This window comes from Molossus molossus, unplaced genomic scaffold (genome assembly GCF_014108415.1).
Source record: "Molossus molossus isolate mMolMol1 unplaced genomic scaffold, mMolMol1.p scaffold_m16_p_3, whole genome shotgun sequence".
Lineage (NCBI taxonomy): Eukaryota > Metazoa > Chordata > Mammalia > Chiroptera > Molossidae > Molossus > Molossus molossus.
The window spans coordinates 89202281-89220156 of NW_023425366.1; the positions used below are offsets into that span (position 1 = coordinate 89202281).

A 17876-nucleotide genomic window follows, 5' to 3' on the forward strand; every position below is an offset into this window, starting at 1 on the left:
CCTTGCATACCCCAGCACCCCCGACAGAAAAAGTACATTCAAGCTTATTTTTCCCTCTGTAAATCAAATTAAACCTCCTCCTTTTCTCTCTGAGTTGGGCAAAAATTAAGATAAAAAAAGGATATTGATGGGAATGATACCATGGCATCAGACTCTGAAATGATGTTTATTATTTTTCTAAGTCATGACTCTAAGGCATCACCATTAACCTTGCCAAAGCTGGACCTCCTCGGGTAGTAACTAGAATCCTGAGAACCATGGGTGATGGGAGGCTTGAGATAATCCTTGAATTATGTGTATCGAGTTTAAAAATAAATAGATGCTTCTTACCTCTGCAGCTACTAGACTTCTAGGACTTTCTGTCTGAACAGACTTATACAAAGTTAATTTACTTTTCTCCTGGTCTGTTTGTTTTCTTTCGACATTTCGCTTAGATGAGACGGGGAAAATAATTAGTCTTTCTAGGTTTGTTTATGTGTGTGTGTATGTGTGTGTGTGTAAGGAATGCTTCAATGTTTGGGTCAGAAACATCATAGAACATGGTTTTAAAGTTCAAATAACAGTTTTCATTTACCTTCAAGTTTAAAAATATATTGTTTTATTTCAAACATACTCAAGTTTCTATCGGTTTTAACAAAGCCTTTGGCCATAAGGGTTATCAGGATGTGTCTTCTTACAAGACGTCACTGGGGGCCCGGCCGGTGTGGCTCACTGGTTCAGCATCCACCCATGCACCAATAGGTTGCCAGTTCGATTCCCGGTCAGGGTACATACCCAGGTTGTGGGCCAAATCCCCAGTTGGGGGCATGCAGGAGGCAGGCATCAGTGTTCTCTCTCATCGATGTTTCTACCTCTTTCTCCCTTTTCCTTCCTCTCTCTAAAATCACTAAAGAAAAAAAAAGCACAAGGTTTCACTGGGTTCTGAGTTGAACCTCTGACTGCCGTGGACAGGCCACCAGCCTCAAGAGTCGAGAGACCTGGGTTCAAGTTAGCATCCAACCATGTATCAGCTATATAATCCTGAGCCTGTGACCACCTTATCTATAAATTGAAAAGGAGACTTGTTCTGCCAGTGTTACCAGACTACCTAATTAGGTAATATATCTAAAGGTACTTTGTTGATACTATATATATATATATATATATATATATATATATATGTTTTTGTTAATTAGGGTTGGGAAGTAAATGAGAAAAAATAATGGCAAAACACTTCAGTATTGATTTATGTGTGTGCTATATATGGTGGTTAGTACTTTAGTAAGATTAGCTCAATTAATCATAAAATCCCTGGGAGCTAAGGACTAAGATGTTTAATTATATAGATGGGCAAACTGAGACTCAGAACAGAGAAGTTAAATATCTTGCCCAGAGTCACACAGCAATTAAGTTACAGAGCTGGCATTCAAACCCCAGGAAGTCTGCCCCTAGATTCTGTCTGTTCTCTTGTCTGTTCTGTATACTACCTCTCACATAGCTGGACTTAGTGGCATTCGTTTAATTTTAGGATATTATTCTTTTAAAATCAGCATTTTCCCTCATCAATTAAGTGGTGAATTGCTTTTCTCTGTTCAATAGCTGCTCTTGCTTACCCAGTGCAGTGACTTAACCTAAGCTTTTAAAAATAATTTTTCCTGGGACTTGTTAATTCCATTTTCTCCAGGTCACATGATTTCTAGCCACCTCCACAGTAGGTGATGTTAGACATTTCTTTTCTGGTTGAGAAAGAGGCCAGTTTCAAGTTCAGAAGCTTTAAACCATCACCCAGAGCAAAGACCCAGTGTTCAAGGTAATCAGCAATAATTAGACCTGACAGGAAAGCGATATACAAGGGGAGAACTCTCAATGTGATCATATGTACAACTCCAGTTTGATAGACGATTTTGAGGCTGGTCAACCTCTTTCTAGTAGAGAATGGTCCTAGGAAAAGAAACACATGAAACTATCCATCTCTCTGTAGCATTGTGTAGAATGACCTGTGGGCTTGTTTGAAAGAAATTTCAACATAGTGAAGTTTTCACAGCCAGTTTTAGAAAGAACTGGGGCATTCTTGATGAGTTCTATGGGCATCGAAATGTAGGAGCACCACCTCCTGCAGCCCTCCAGGCTTTCTTGTGTCAGACACTGAGGAGGAGCCTGCTCCAGGTAGGGGTGCTTGAAATTCCCATCTTTATGGTGGTTTTCCCAGCAGATGGCAGCAGAAAGCTCATTGGCTTCTCAGAAGAGTTCACATCTTTCTTCTGGGTGGGGCACCTTCTGGGGAAACTTTTCCCCAAACCTCCTGTCACTTAGACTCCGCCCAATTAAAAAATGTTCCTTTCCCTTTCTAAAGTTTGTTAAGTAACCTGTTTATAGGTTATCAAATGTTAACGTCCATTCCTGTGTTAACAGGTTCTGACAAGATGTTCTTGGATCCATTTGTTCTTTTATCGATTCATTCAGCAAATACCTGTTGTACAGTCTCTGTCCTCAGCACTGAGGACACAATAACAACAAGACACAGACAAGGCCCCCGTTCTCAAGGCGCTTACATTCTAAGGGGCGACAGGCAAAAGGCAAGCAAACGAATCACTAAACCAGGTCATTCAGAGCGTGATAGAGATGACTGAAGCCACGTGAGAGAGTCACTTGCAGGAGTTGGGGAGGGAGGGAGCTTGGGGGTCAGGCAGTATTAGAAGGACACAGCCACATGAAAACCAGTGAACAATGCTGAAGGTAGAAGAACTAGCAGGTGCAAAGTCCCTGAGGCAGCGATGGGCTTCACATGGGTGAGGAAGGAAAATCCAGGGTAGCTGCAGCACGGTGATCAAAGTGAGGATGAGGTCAGGGTCAGGCTCTGTACAGCTCGGTGCATCACGTACGCGGAGTTCAGATTTATGCCAAGTGCTGTGAAAGCACCGTCATCCGGAGTCCAGTTTTTCTAAAATCCTATTAACCTGGAAAGAGGCCTCAGCATGTAGGATCATAACTCTCGAGAGAAGAAGGGACCCTAAGAATCAGCTAGTCTGAGAGAGAGAGCAAGTGAGACAAATGGGTGAAATATTGACAATTGATGAATGTAGATAAAAGGTATACAGTGTTCTTTGTACTGTTTTTATTTTTTCAACTCTTCTATAAATTTATCTACAAATGAAAATTTCAATTATTTACAAATAAAAAGTACTTTGAAAGGCAAAAAATAAATTAAAAATTCATAGAGTCCATCAGATCTTTAAAGGCGATCCTGGCCTCTTGAGGCTGCCCATCCATACAGTTTAATATTTTTACTGCAGGTAATAATTTATTGGGGTGACATTGGTTAATAAAATTATGTAGATTTCAAGTGTACAGTTCTGTAATACATCATCTGGATATTTCATTGTGTGTTTACCACCCAAAGATAAAGGGAGTCAAATATATGGTGACAGGAAGTTAATATTTTAGTTCAGCCCAAATCAGTGTCTCTCAGATTTTCATCCCTTAATGCTGGTTCTTGCTGTGGAATGCTGGGTAAGGACAGTCCCCCCTGGGCGAAGATGCCTGAGTGCTTGGAGAGGGCAGTCATTCTCAGCTCTGCCTTCTCCAGGTGGAAAGGTTTTCGTTGCATCCTGTGCGTTCCTCTTGCACTCTCCCGGACAGTCCCGGAGTATCGGCCTCCCCTTAAAGGTGGAGCGCCCAGAACCTGTGGCGTCTTCACGTGTGGTCCAATCACAGCCTGCCAGCCCTGCATTCGGCCCTGGACTTGCCACCCACCTCTTCTGCCTTCCCAGGTGGGCTGCAAGGGCCAGGTGCGTGCCTGTCCTTCCCATCTGCTTCTCAAGTGTTCTGAGAGAAGCGGGGTGTCAGCTGAGCCCTGTGGGTGGCCCTTGCAAGCTCCTCTGTGAGACCTGTACCCCAGGACTCAGTCCACTTCACCCCTGGACCTTGGGCCAGATCCACGGTGGGGTTTGAGAAAGGCAAGCGGCGGAGTGTTGTGGGAGGCCTGGCGGTGTCTGCACCTTTCGGTAGCTCACCGGTGCCCACGAGTCTGCCCTGGAAGGGCCCGTCCTCTAACCAAAGGCTTCGACTCCTATAGAAATCGGTATTTTCCCTTGACAGCAATATTTTAAGTTCTCCATCGACTACACTACCCCATCACTAGATTTCAAATTGTGTGTGAAATGGAGTTTTGAAAAGTGAAGGCAGTGGAGATACCATGAGACGGTGGGAGGGAGGGGAGGAGCTTGAGAACACGTTCTGCCTGTCCTTGGAGCTGCCCTGGTGCTTTCGAGTCTCACTTGTTTCTGGGTGTAGTAAACCAGGCATTACACCAGGTCCTCTACAAAGAGTTTATTTGTCCTCAAAGTAATTCTCTGAGGGAGGACCATTATTATGCCCATTTTGTTGACGTGGAAACTAAGGCTCAGAGAGGGTAACTAATTTGGCCCTAGTTCTAGAGCTAGCACATGCAGTTAAAACCCCCGTCTGCTGCCTCCAGAGCCACTCTCAAGTTGAGCCAATTGAAGAATTCTAGTCTAAGGAACCTGGTATGGCTAGTGTTGTGGGGCAAGGATTAGCAGCACGTGAAAAAAGTGTACACCCCTAAAAGAAAGTTACTTGTGAAATGTTTGCATGTGTTCTCTGCCTAATCGCTGCTACTCACTTGGGAAAAGGACAACACGAGACAGTGGGTGTTAATCTGCCGTGCGGCTTTCCCCAATGAGCACTGAACCGCGTTATGTTGACATATGGTACTCAAATCAAGCAGATTCAATTACATTGACTTTGACTTTTCAGAATTAATTAGACACTCAAGTGCACATTCGCTTCCATTCATGTTGCTTTAAATGTCTCATGATTCTTCAAACTATGTATCTGCTGAGTTCACCGTATCATTTTCTTATGAGAGAAGGAAGATGAATGTCCGTGGCTTTGCATCTGAGAACTTAGATGCACTGAGTTGGGTTATGTAACAGTAACAAATGGCCTTGGGGTTTGTTTGAGAAAAGATTCAGAAAGAAGATACCTGCATTATACATCACTTCCTGACAGTGAGTCAAGGCACACAATACTTTTTAAACTTGGTATCTGGTAAAAGTCATTTTGGATGTACATTTAAAAGCATTACAAACTCACAGTGTTGGTCGTCCCTGTGCATGTAAGTTTAGCGACAAACCCTTAACTTTTGAAAAGGTAGAGTATTCTAAAATCTCCAAGGATTTCAGCCAGCACTAAAAACAATAAGTTGACATGAAATGTATCCTTTCAGTGCTGCTGTGACGCAGCTGATGATTCTAAGTATATAAACCTCCTGCTTTCCATTTTATTAAGGTTTAATGCCAAAAGCATGAAAGGGGAGGTTGGCATGACAGCTTAAATGGAAAATCCTGCTGATCAATCCATTTCACGTGATGTAATATAAAATAGACTCCAAAGACGAGGGAAACACATTTCCTCAGATCTCAATCAAGAAAACGAACACTGCAGCCTAATGCAGTGAAGAATCTAACGTTCATGACAAAACTCTCATACGATGAAACACCTAGATGAGGATGTTCGTCAAATAAAGCAATTTTCATTTTTCTTGAATGAAATTATTGTTACACAAGTAATATAATTCATTATAAGAAATGGAAAGTAAACACTGCAGTTAACCCTGCCACCAAAACCAAATTACTGTATTTCTTTCCAGTATCTTTTTTTCTGGACGCATATTTCAGGGGGCTGGTTGTAATTCTAATTGAAGGGCAGTTTTATCTGTTGCCTTTTCCTGTTGTTGAGAATGTGCGTGGCCATGATTTTGAATGAACCACAGAACTGACTCCTGAGGGAAGAGATGCCCTTTCTGGTCACCGGGAGAGACCATAGCTGCCTTTCAATCATTAATATTCTGTTTGTGTTTCTGCGGGAAAGAGTAGACATCCTTATGGAGAAAGAGGGGAGCAAGGGGTGATGGGAAAGTTAAAGTTAAACTCCGGTAACATCAAAAGGAACGCAAGGGGCTGGAGGTAGCAGAGCTTACGTACGTTGCATCTTTGCCCCTTTCCCGCTTTGCTTGAACATGTCTTCTCTTTATGTGACCATCCTTGTGAGCACCACAGCTCCCTGGTTTTCTAAAAGGCGAACAGCACTGCGAAATTAGAAAGTCAGCAATGAACCAGACAGTGTTAGAGGGAGAGGAAATTTAGGGGAAGGGACTCACCATCTCCTCTCCCATGTTATGGTTTATTTTTATTGGACTCTAAGAGGCATGTATCCCACCCTGAAAACAGACAGAGTCTCCTCTTGGTAGAGGGGAGTTCGAGGAAACCTGCAGTGCAGAAGGATGAGAAACCCAGGTACCGAGACAAACATTTAGACAGGGAGGGAAAGAACCCGAAGCACAGAGGACAGGGAAAAGTGTCTTTTACCTGCTGGGGCCTCGAAGTGACTTACTTCTCAGAAGTCTCAGGCCTGTCCTTCAGGAGAAGTGGTTTCCCATCCCATCTGCCCAGGCTAAGTGTGAGTGGGTGGTGGGGTGGGGAGGGGTGGTCTCTAGTGGGGAGCTTTCTGGCATCTCTGACAGCACCTCCCTTGTTGCTGAGAGCATCTCCTTTTCCTTTTGTTTCCCACTGTTAAATGGGCTCTGTCTTCCCATTTTAATAACCCCAGTTTGGCCTACCCATGTCCTTCGCTCTGACTCTTAAGAAAGAAAAAGTCACAAAAGAAACCGAAGCAATAGAAACCGAATCCTAGAATCTCGTAGGGGAAGAGAACGCAGAGGAAGTCGAGAGCCTTGACTCACAGAGCCAGACCCTGCTATGGCAGTGGATCCTGCGCCCCCGTCGCGCCTGCGCCAGCGCCTGGGAGCTTGCCGGCGGCAGTGCGGACTCTCGGAAGCCTGACTGAGGCCACCTTGCCGCTGTCTGTTGTGCATGGTCAGGCACGGCAGTCTTTCCTAAAATGCCCATCTGGTCATGTCCCTCGAGGCTCAGAACCAGGCAAGGTTTCCCAAGACAGACGGCGGGAAACCCTCTTAAGTAGCCTTCAAGGCCCTGAGTGATCTCCTGGATCAACGAGCCTCCTCCAGTGCCACCCTGCCTGCCGCTCACATCGAGGAGCCTCTCCCGTTCTCCAGCTGCGCCGTGTGCTCGCACGGGGGGCCCCTCGTTTCTCCTCTCACCTCCACGTTCACCTCCGTGGGGCCCCTTTACTCCCTGCGCCACCCCTGCCCACTGGGAATATAATGCAGACATGTATGTAATTTAGGACTTTTCTAGTAGCCACCTTATAAAAGAAAAACCGAGGTTAATTTAATGATATCTATTATCCAACCAAAACTATTATCATTTCAACGTGTACCACTAGCCACAGTGCTTAAAGGCACAGGTGTCTGATGGCTTCTGTTGTGGGCAGTGCCAGCCTAGATTTTATCAGTACCCCCACCCAACCTAAGTGACTTCCTAGCTCTCTATACTTTTCCCATTTAAATATCTGTTTTAAAAATTATTAATAATGTTGATTTACTATCAGTGTTCTCTGGTAGGCAAGATAAAATCTCTTTGGGGTACTTTTGTTCATTGTAGTATCTCTAGTGCCTGGTACTGCTGCTAAATACAGGGGTGGGCAAAAGTAGGTTTACAGTTATGAAACCGAGTATATTCATCTCTTATTACTTCTCAGTGGTTGTGTTATGTCTTTTTCCATACGCACAACTGTAAACCTTTTGCAGTATGGCTGGCTGGAGGACTGTATGAAGAGGAGAAAGGAAGCCTTGCTCCTTTGGGCTTTGTGTTATAATTGAGGTACAGGGCACACCTCCTTTTCATTTGGTGTGACACCTGGAGCCTTCAGCTGTCTCCCCTTGTCGCTACAGCATCAGCGTGTGTTTCTCTCTACTCGGTCATTGCCCTCAACATACGGACACTCTCTGATTATCCCCTATCTTAAAAACCAAGCTAACAGTACCCCTTCCAACAGCCCCCACGCTGGTTCTCTGCTGCTGCCTCTCCTCTGTCCCCTGGCCTACAGCCAACCTGCTTTAAAAAGACGAGGGAACCTCATCTCGAGTCTTCCACCGCCCGATCCCCATGGGTGTCTGCAGCAGGACTCCACCTCCCGGCATCAGTCGCAGCTCCCAAGCTGTCCAGTCCGTTGGCATTGACATCCTCCTCTTTCTCGGCTCTACGCCTTTCGGAAACATTCTCCTCTCTCGGTTTTGTGCCACCACCTCTCTCCTCCTCATTCTCCTACTTCTCTAGCATTTTCTTAGTCTCCTTTGCAATTCCTTCTCTACTTGACCTTTACTACCGAAGTGGGATGCACATATTCAACAGGGCTCTGATACCTCGTCGGTACATCCCACTTAGTCCTACAGTCCAATACCAACGCACTCCGCTCGCCTCAGCGCTCTGAGCCTCCTGTTTCCTGGCCACTCAGGATCGTTGGTCTCGTCTCTCAACATGGCCCCCTCTTCCTCCCGCTCAGTGAAGGCACTCGATTTACTTAAATTCCTACTCAGTGGCTGATGCCAGCATTCTCCCTCCAATCAACTTCAGTCTGTGCGCCAGGTCCTGAGTTGTCTGTGCTCATCATAACCCCCCCACCGCCCACTTTCTTCATCTGAACAGCCACAGCTGGCCCAGGCCACCTTTCTGTTTCCTCTGGGTTAACGGCCATGAACTAGTCTCCCTTCTTCATTTACCACCAGCCCTTGCCCAGCCCCGATTTCCCACAGAGTAGGCAGGAGGATATATTTTATAATGTAAAGCAGATCATTTTACTTCTCTGTGAAATCCCCCCAGGCATACCACATTACAGTTAAAATAGAAAGCAGGCTCTTTGTTGTGGTCAATAAAACGCCCAAATGAGCAGGCCCCTGACAACCTCCCCCAACTTCATCTTCAATCTCCTTCGGCCTGGCTCACTCTGCTCTAGATAGAAGAACTTGGAACCAGCTCGGTTCTCTCTTGCTTTAGCCATTTGAAAATGTGCTTCCTTTCACCCAGAGCATCACAGAATTATCTTTCCTCTTGTATTGTTCCCAGGCTCCTCACATAATCAGCTTCTCAGTCCGTTGATCCCAGCTTAAATGTCGCCTCCATAATGAGACTTCTTGCCTGTCCTCTGATCCAATACCCTGCAGTGTCAGAGCTCTGTGCGTTTCATTTCTTGTTCCTCTGTATTCTTGCTTTGCAGTTTTGGTTTTGCCTTTAGGGCAGGGATTGTCTACTTCATTCACCTCTGCACCCCTAGAACCATGTGCACAGAAGGCATTCAACAAATGTTTGCTGAACGAATAAACCCTGTAAGAGTATTTTAGCATTCTGCCAATTGCTTGAACGCTCTGAACAAGCTTTATTATATTCTTGTACCTCTAGTGTACATTAGATAGAAACTGCCACCTTTAGCCAGTTGAAGGAATTGGCAGCTGAAAGAACAAATTTTCAGTGATGAAGTGACTCTAAATTTAGAGTGATGCACTAAAGATAAAGCAGGGAGTCCAGCCAGTGTGGCTCAGTGATTGAGCGTTGATCCATGCACCAAGAGGTTGCCGGTTCAATTCCTGGTCAGGACACATGCCCAGGTTGTGGGTCTGATCCCCAGTGGAGGGCATGCAGGAGGCGGCCAGTCGATGTTCTCTCTCATCCATGTTTCTGTCTCTCTCTCCTTCTCACTTCCGCTCTCTCTAAAATCAATAAAGGGAAAAAAAAATAAAAAATAAATAAAACGGAAATTTTTCTAGCCAGTCATTTCTAAGAAACATTGTTATTAAAAACCATTTTTCTGTCCTGGCCGGTTTGGCTCAGTGGTTAGAGTGTTGCCCTGCGGTCCAGAGAGACCCGGGTTCGGTTCCCACTGAGGGCATGTACCTCGGTTGCGGTTTGTCCCCGGCTCTGGTTGGGTCGTGCGGGTGGCAACTGCTCAATGTGTCCCTTTCACGTTGATGTTTCTCTCCCTCCCACTCTATCTGAACAAAAAATGGAAAAATGTCCTCGGGTGAGGATAAAAAAAAAAATTTTTTTTTCTAACTTTGCTTTCACACAGAAGCTTCGTAGTCAGTGGTTGCCAAAATCTAGGCAGAGAACACAGTTTGGGATTTAGGTAAAAAATGAATCTGAAATGAGTTCAACCAGCTTTTGCCACTGGTTTCTGGAATCTAATTGCCTGCACCCACATAGAGAACATGTGAATTGGGTGTTTAGGAAATCATTTTCATTCAGGCGGTGTAGTGTTATGGAAAGAAGTTGGAGTCAGGGAGCCTCGGTCCTGGTTGAGAAGTCAGCATGCTATGTAACTGTCCATACAACACTTAAAATTTCCGGGGTGCTCATCAATCTTCAAGTGAGAAATACATGAGAACTGCTCATCCATCCTCCAGAGTTCTTGTGAAAACCTCTAAGAAACATAGATACAGAAATACACTGTATTAGCAATTCTAACGTGTTTAAAGGAGGACATTTTATAATTCCAATTAAGAAATATCATTTTGAGGAAGTCTTAAAAGACACATTAGTCTTTTTTCATACTAGCGCCTGAGAGGTACACGCTGACCTGCACCAGGAGACAGGCCAGTGGCTCCACCACGCACTTATCCTGGGACCAGCCTCTGTCTGCACTTGGCTTTGCTCAGCTGCACCTGCCTGTTCTCTGCAGCCTTGTAACTGAGAACTCCGGCCCAGGCAGGAGCTCCTGGGGCCTGCCAAGAGGAAGCGTGGGCTGCCGGCCAGGCCAGTGCTGGTTCTTCCTCCCGTTTCTCCTCCCCTCGAGCCCTTACAGTGCATCTATCTCAAGATGGGACCAGGTTTCGCAGACTGACCTCTTTGTTTCTCATTAAAAAATAAGAATTCAATTAATTTTTATTTTAAAAAATAGTAGGAAAACACTCTTGTACCCTGAAGATGCTTCAGTAAACCCTTTTCTCTCCTTGCTATCTAAAGCTGTATTTCTGATGTGGATATATAACTCTGTATTTAGAAGTAAAAGGAGCAGCAGGTTGGGAGCCATCAGTTGGGGAGGGGAGAAGAGGGTAGAGGGCAGGGGCCCTCCAACAGTCTCCCCGCCCCATCATTCCGCCCAACACACACTCCTCTGCGTTGCCTCTTGCTGTCTTTCGCAAAGGAGCAGTGACCGGCTGGCTGTTCTTTGTCTTTGACATCAGAGCAACACTGTAAAACACCGCCACCTTCAGTTAAAACTGGTGAGTGTGTTTCTGCTCTTTCCGGAAACCAGTTGAGCTTGGTAACACTGTGCAGAAAACACACTGAGCAGGTTCTCCCGTTTCTGCCCTTCTCTGCTTGATGTCTCTTGATGTGTATCTCTTTCTCCAATTCAGCACAAAGAAGGGAAGGCGGGAAGGAGGGAGGGAAGAAACCTGGAATGAATATAAGGCTTAATCCATTTAAGAGGTTTTGCTAATGTCAGAGTGAAGGTCAGCATACTTTTTAGATGACAGAATAACGCTGAGACCACGTGCTTTCTTCACACCCACCGATTGTTATTCTATGTGATCTGCACTTTTGAAGTCCAAAGGTTTAAAGTTGTCAAAATATTGAGCCTGATTTCCTGATCGAACATGCCTTTTTGGTGAAGAAGTATTATGTCTATGATATTCCTAGAAATGAGCATAGTAGGGGCTTTAGTGTGTGAGGGCAGTAGAGGCTTGAGTATGTCTGTGAACATCCACAGAGCAAAGAAATGGGTGCAGATGGGGTAAGAAGTGAGCAGGTCTCATCAACTCTGGGCAGAACTGGGAAAAGTGAACCGTGAATCTGATACTTGCAACAGCTGCTTGGTCTCAGTAGCCACTTAAAGTCAGAAAGTTTAGAACCAAATCATGAATCTTTTCCAGTGGTATGCTAATGTCTGATTGTGAATAAACTATTGATTCGTATTTTTATAAATACAATAGTAAAGTCCTCTGTACTTCCCCTGAAGCCTCACAGTACTCTCAGTGAAGGTTCTGCGCTATCAGGGAAGGGATGAGCCAGAAACCCTGTGGGAATGTTCCAGAAACATGCATTCCTGGCACGTATCTGTTATTGCCAGCATTATGGCCTGAACACACAATTCTCCAAATCCAGAGTGAACTCAACCCCCTCTTGGATCAGGTTACGGTCTCGGACGACACAGAAGGGCATCCAGCGAGCAGTCCTCACTCAGGCTCCACACCCTCCTTTCCATCATCATGAGATGGTACAAGTCACCTGCCACCACTCTGAGCCTGAGGCATTTGCAGTAAGGGGGCCCACTAGAGGTTTCTGTGTACACTGGGTCAAGGAAACTCATGGCTCTAGCATCGGCACCCCTCATCTTTCAGAATGTCCCTCCCTTAGGTGTAAAAATAGAAGGACAGGAAATGTTAGAGAATTAAAAGGTATGTTCTGGAAGGTGCCTGGGTTTCTAGTAGCTGCAGATGTGGACCGTATGGTTATGTACATTTTAGGCAATTACAGTTCAAACTGACCATTTTGTTTCATGAAATATAGAATTCACTTAATTTTTAACCATAAACAGTAGGGAAACACTATTTTATCCTAGAGGTATACCCCCCTTTTCTTTCTCTTCTTGGTATCCAAGCTTCGTATTTTCTAACATGAACATATAATTCCATATTTAGAAGTCAAGTAAATAGGCCTTTTGGGAGCCAGCATTGACGTTCCGTCTTGAAAATTGGATCCACCATTGCAACAGCAAACTGTACATTATCTTCCTAAGAAAATACTAATTTATCAGTCCCAAGAGCCAAGGAATTGTTCTGTGTCAGCAATCAGGTTAGCCTCATAATTATAAATTTGTAAGGATCTGTTGAAAGACACGGATCCAGAAGAATTATAGTGTTTCATAGTGAATCACTCAGAATAAAGAGCCCTGTTATTTATAGACATTCCATCCAGTCGCAGAAATTTCGAGGTGGGTCAGGTCTTAGCAATCATGTTGTCTAACCCTTGATTTTACAGACGAAGAAGTCGAGACTTAGAACTTGTAGGAAATACATGGCAATGTGTCCATATGCAGTGCACCTTCTAGATGTCTGCACATCTTCAGTACCATACACAGCTCTCTTTGAAATGCCCAACACAGTTGTTGTGGCCAAAATGTGGCAAGAGCGCCTCATCATGACAAGACTCCTGTTTATTCGCTATACTTTGCATCTTTAGTCTTATGTCTTTCTTTCTCCTTCCTCCCTCTCTGCCTTCCCTCCTTCTTTCCTTCTTCCCTCTCCTCCCTTTATTCATTTATTCATTAAAAGATTTAGCCACTAAGCCCCAGTATCTGTGAGGTGCTGTGCTAGCCAGAGGGCTGGTTTTAAATATAAGGAGGTTTACAAGCAATCTTTGCCTGAGGAACTCTCAAGAGAGAAGATGAGAGCAAATCGTTGCAACAGAACTTCAGACGTGCCCAACGCTGTGTATGGCCACATGTTATCAGGGCACTGAGCAGCAAGAAGCAACAGGTCCCTGGGGGAGTCAGAGGGGGTGCACCGAGGAGGAGAGACCTGCGGGGAATCTGGTCAGAGGAGCCTGCATGTCAGGCAGGAAAGGCAGCCAGGGACGCTGGGCGAGGGGGAATTTGCCCAAACACCGGAGCAATGAAGACAGGGCATAGTTTATCCAGAAAGGGTGAGGTTAGCAGTGGAAGGGCAGGGACAAATGAGTGATGTGGGAATGATGGGTGCTGGGAAGAGAAGATAAATTAGAAAATAAATAAAAGATCTACTACATACCATGTCAAAGAATTTAGCTACTATCCTGAAAACCAGGGTTTCTCAAACCTCAGTAATTGGAGTCTTATTTCCGCAATGTGTGTAATGCCCCATGTCTGCCTCTGCTATTTTTTGCTTTACTTGTATACTACTTGTACTATTATTGATTTAACATCTTTTTCCTAAAGTAACTTACTTTTAAACACTTGTCTTTAAAAGAAACTCTATGTCAGTGTTGTAAATAGAAAACCAGGGCCACTCACGATAGTTTTAAGGTCTTCATTAAAGTGGATGTGATGAAAATAAAATGTTCCTGTTAACTCTTTACCTCTGAAAACTTCTGAACCTGTGGTCTGCAGTCTCATTATTCCAAAGGGAGATTATAAAGTTTGGAGAGGAGTTCAATTCATTGTACCACCAAATTGAGACTCTGTAAATCAACGAGGAGGAAGAAAGAGAGTTGAAAAGTGCATGGCTTCCTCACTCTCTGTCAGGTATCTCTAGCCATGTGCCACCTTAGATACGGCTTGGATATCATCCCCCATGGGAGGAAATACTGTTCTAGGCAGCACAGGGCCACCTGAGGTTTCTGAGCTAAGAAGTAACAAAATCAGACATATCTGGAAAGAAGGACTGGAAAGGAAGACCAAAATCGTGGGTAGAATCTTACAGAGGCTCGGTGAGGGTCCCAGTACAACAGGATGAAAGAAAGAGGTTGCAGAAGGATTTAGGATCAGGCCACAGCAAGACTTGGTTGCTGAGGGATGAGGGGCAGGGGTCACAGGAAAAGAAGGGCGAGCCATGCGTTGGAGATGGATGGCCTGTGAGACTGTGGAAGCCGTCGTGTGATCCGGGCCAGGTTAGCGGGAATGAGGGGTGTGGTTAGGGAAGACAGAGGGGAGAGAGAGGTGGATCAGGAGGGGAGGGGACGAAGCAAGGCGGGAGAGGGATAAGACCCCTAAATCCGAACATGCGGCCTGCCACAAACATTTGCAGTTCCCAGGCTCACAGGAAATGCTCGTTGAATAAATGGCAAAGTGTGGATGGTCAGCAGGCAGTTGGAAGCATCCTGCTGGTGATCAGAGCCGTTCCAACCAGTTAGGTTGGAAAAGATCATTGTGGCCTATGATACATTTCCATTTACCTATTGACCGTTTTAGAAAATTTGTGACATCATCAGCAGACAGGATTAAAAGTAAATTAGACATGTTCACTTTCGTACGATGTTAAAAATCAATCCGTCCAACCAAAAGTCATTAAGACCCTACTTATGTAAGGTAGTTTCTGGGTGCTTTGAGGGATAGAGAGATTAATTAGACACAGACTCTGTTCTCACAGCGCTTGTAAAGATCTAATAAGATAACAGATAAAATGTTCAGGGATTTAAAGTTTGTTAACATGAATATTTATTCATGATTCTCAGAAAACAAATTTGGCCTCAAAATCTTCCTAGTAACCAGTCAGTCCGAACTTTGTTTCCATGTGTTATATGGAATTTATTATGGTGTTGGGCCAGAACAACAGAGTAAATGACATTTTTGGTAGACTTACGGAATTAGAAGTGAAAATCTTGCCAGTTATTAATAGCTCTTTTCCTTATGTTGTGCTTAAAATACCCATTTGCCCAGCTTAGGAGAAATAAACACAGTGAATTTTTTTTCTTTTGCACATATATACAATTGCCCTTCTCCAATGAGTATATGATATAGTAATAAATTAGAGTATTTTTAAGAAGACCTGTTAAATAATCCATTTCCCAGGGCTGGGATTTTTTCCCCCGGTAATCAAGACACAGACTGGAAAGCATAGATTTCACTTTCGGCCTAAAAAAGAGTCATACGTTTGAAAAAGGGAAGGACAACAAGCCTAATGTTGACACCCGTTCTTCAGTTTCTAGACCCTTGTGTGGAAAGAAGTGTTTTCATAAGACTCAGACAGAATTCATTTCCATAGAACGTTCTTAATGGCTCCTGTCAGAACAAAACAGCTGGGAAACATATGGTATCCATTTCCCTGTATCACTTGGAAAAAATTTCACATGTAAATAAAGCCAACATAAAAGAGTAGCCCTTTGAACCCACGACCTTATGCAATACATAAATATACTGGTACAATGCACTCGTTGTATTGGCCCACTAAGTTATGTGCCTTTAAAAATTCTTTATTACATCCTGAGAGGCACATCTTCAAGAAGTTTCAAAGAAACGAAGATAATAGGCAAAAATGTTAGCAAACAACACCATCCCATAAGTATGTTTGTCAGAAATGTGAATTTAAAGCTTTTCAGAAAATTGACGGATAAAATTAAAGGCATATCCACACATTATAAATCCTGTGCCCATCATCTCTCTACCCCTTTAAATAAGAAAGTAACCGTGTGTTCTTGAAAGAAGAGAGAGGCTTGGCAAAAATTTCTGGCAGGCATTCATTTTTTCATAGCTTTACGTTTTTTTCGGGAGAAAAGGACATATAAAAGATAGAAAAACTTTTAAATTTAGAATGGACCAACTGGAATTAGTCTTTGCCTTTTGTGTATTTACATTTCATACATAACTTTAGAAAGTCCAGCTCTCACTGGTAATTACCACTCCTCGGAGTTTATAAACAGAACTTCTTTCCCTTGTGAAATCAAACTGTAAATCCCTCTGAAGGATGCACGCTGGGCATTTAAAAAGAAGTTTAATGTGTTGTACAAAGTGAGATTCAAATTCAAATGCTAGCATTTGTTAATTGTCTGCTCTGTGCCAAGTACTGTGTACAACTAAGAACCAGAGCCAACGAAAGGGAAGAAGAGATGCAGCAACATAAGAGCGTCTAGATACCTTCCTTCCCACAGGAACATTCCCTGTTAGTACCTGTTCCTTCCCAGACAGGACCCAGGCCTCCCCTTACAGCGTATCATACTCTATTAGATTCTAAAATGCTAGAGCTAGAAGGCCTCAGAGGGGGACCTCTTAGTGCAGAGCCTCTGAAAGGCCCTGCAAAATCGAGGCCCGTTTTGGCGAAGGAGCCCACCGACAGGAGGCATTCAGGCTCAGGACCTGCCCCCTCACCTCCTCAGCTGGGTCGAGAACATCTCTGAAGCTTTTAGAACGCATCCTTGCAGGAGAAAGAATGACCAATGGTCTAAATCTGGGGACCTTTTAGTAACTTGTGTTCTGTGTTCACCCCCAAAATCAGTGGCAGCCAGGGACTCTTGCTGAAGTTATCGACCCAGGTACACCCCCGTCTCTTTCGTTGTGCCCAATAGCAAAGAACAGACACAAACACATGCCCTGGGGTTACTCTTCCCACCTGCTGCTGTTCCGGGAAAGGATAGCTAGATGAGGTCCTGGTTGGGGGGCACGTCCTGAAACCTCACCCGTGGTGGGGGATGGGTGAACTAAGGGGAAGGGGAGTGGGAATCACCTGTCGCTGGCCTGCATGTTTCCAGAGCCGCTGGGTCTTCTGTCCTCCGGTCGGGAGTGTCCAGCAGGAGGCAGTGTCACCGTGGCTGAGGAGGCTGGTGCTGCTCCAGTGTCCTGCTGGAGGGGCGGGCGGCAGCCTTTCCACTGAGGCCAACTGGGAGAGAGGGCGGACTTACCTGTCACCTCCAGATGGGTTGCTGCTTTGCTTTGTGCTCCCTCTCAACCAGACACTTGCTCAAATGCAAACCAGGCAGTGTTTATCTAAGCTTTGAACAGAAATGAGAAAAGACAAACAAAACAAAATGAAAAACTAGCCTGCCTGCCCCACCCTCCCCTCGCAACGCCGTTCTCCTCCTGCGTGTTTCCAGCTTCCCAGACAATGGAGGGCAGCACTGAATCTGAATCTTTATTTCTTTTAATCCTTACCCAAGGATATTTTCCCATTTATTCTTTCAGGTAGAGAAGGAGGGAGGGAGAGAGAGAGAGAGAAAAAAAAATATCGATGTGAATGAGACACATCAATTGGTAGCCTCCCCCACGACTCCGACCGGAGCCGAGATTGAACCCACGACTCTTTGGGCAGTGGGCCGAGGCTCTAACCACTGAGCCAGACCCGCCAGGGCAGCACTGAATTTTAAAGTGCTTGTTCCGCTGTGAGGTGTCCGTGCATTATGTTGCTGTGTCATATGCCGGAAAGTGGGTTGACTGGGATGCTCCATCTAGGGTGGGGTGAACTTGACCACGGCTTATCTCCCAGCGTCCTCTCAGCTCCTGACCACTGCATTCCTCTCTGTTCTTTCCCTGATCCATCTGACAAGTCACCTAGT

At 44.7% G+C, this 17876-nt stretch overlaps 1 protein-coding gene across 8 annotated transcripts in view; it reads left to right on the forward strand.

Moving 5' to 3' along the window:
- The window catches only part of LOC118641699 (synuclein alpha interacting protein), a 149648-nt gene that overhangs the window by 96116 nt on the left and 35656 nt on the right, over nt 1-17876 (forward strand). The gene's annotated exons all lie outside the window — the stretch shown is intronic.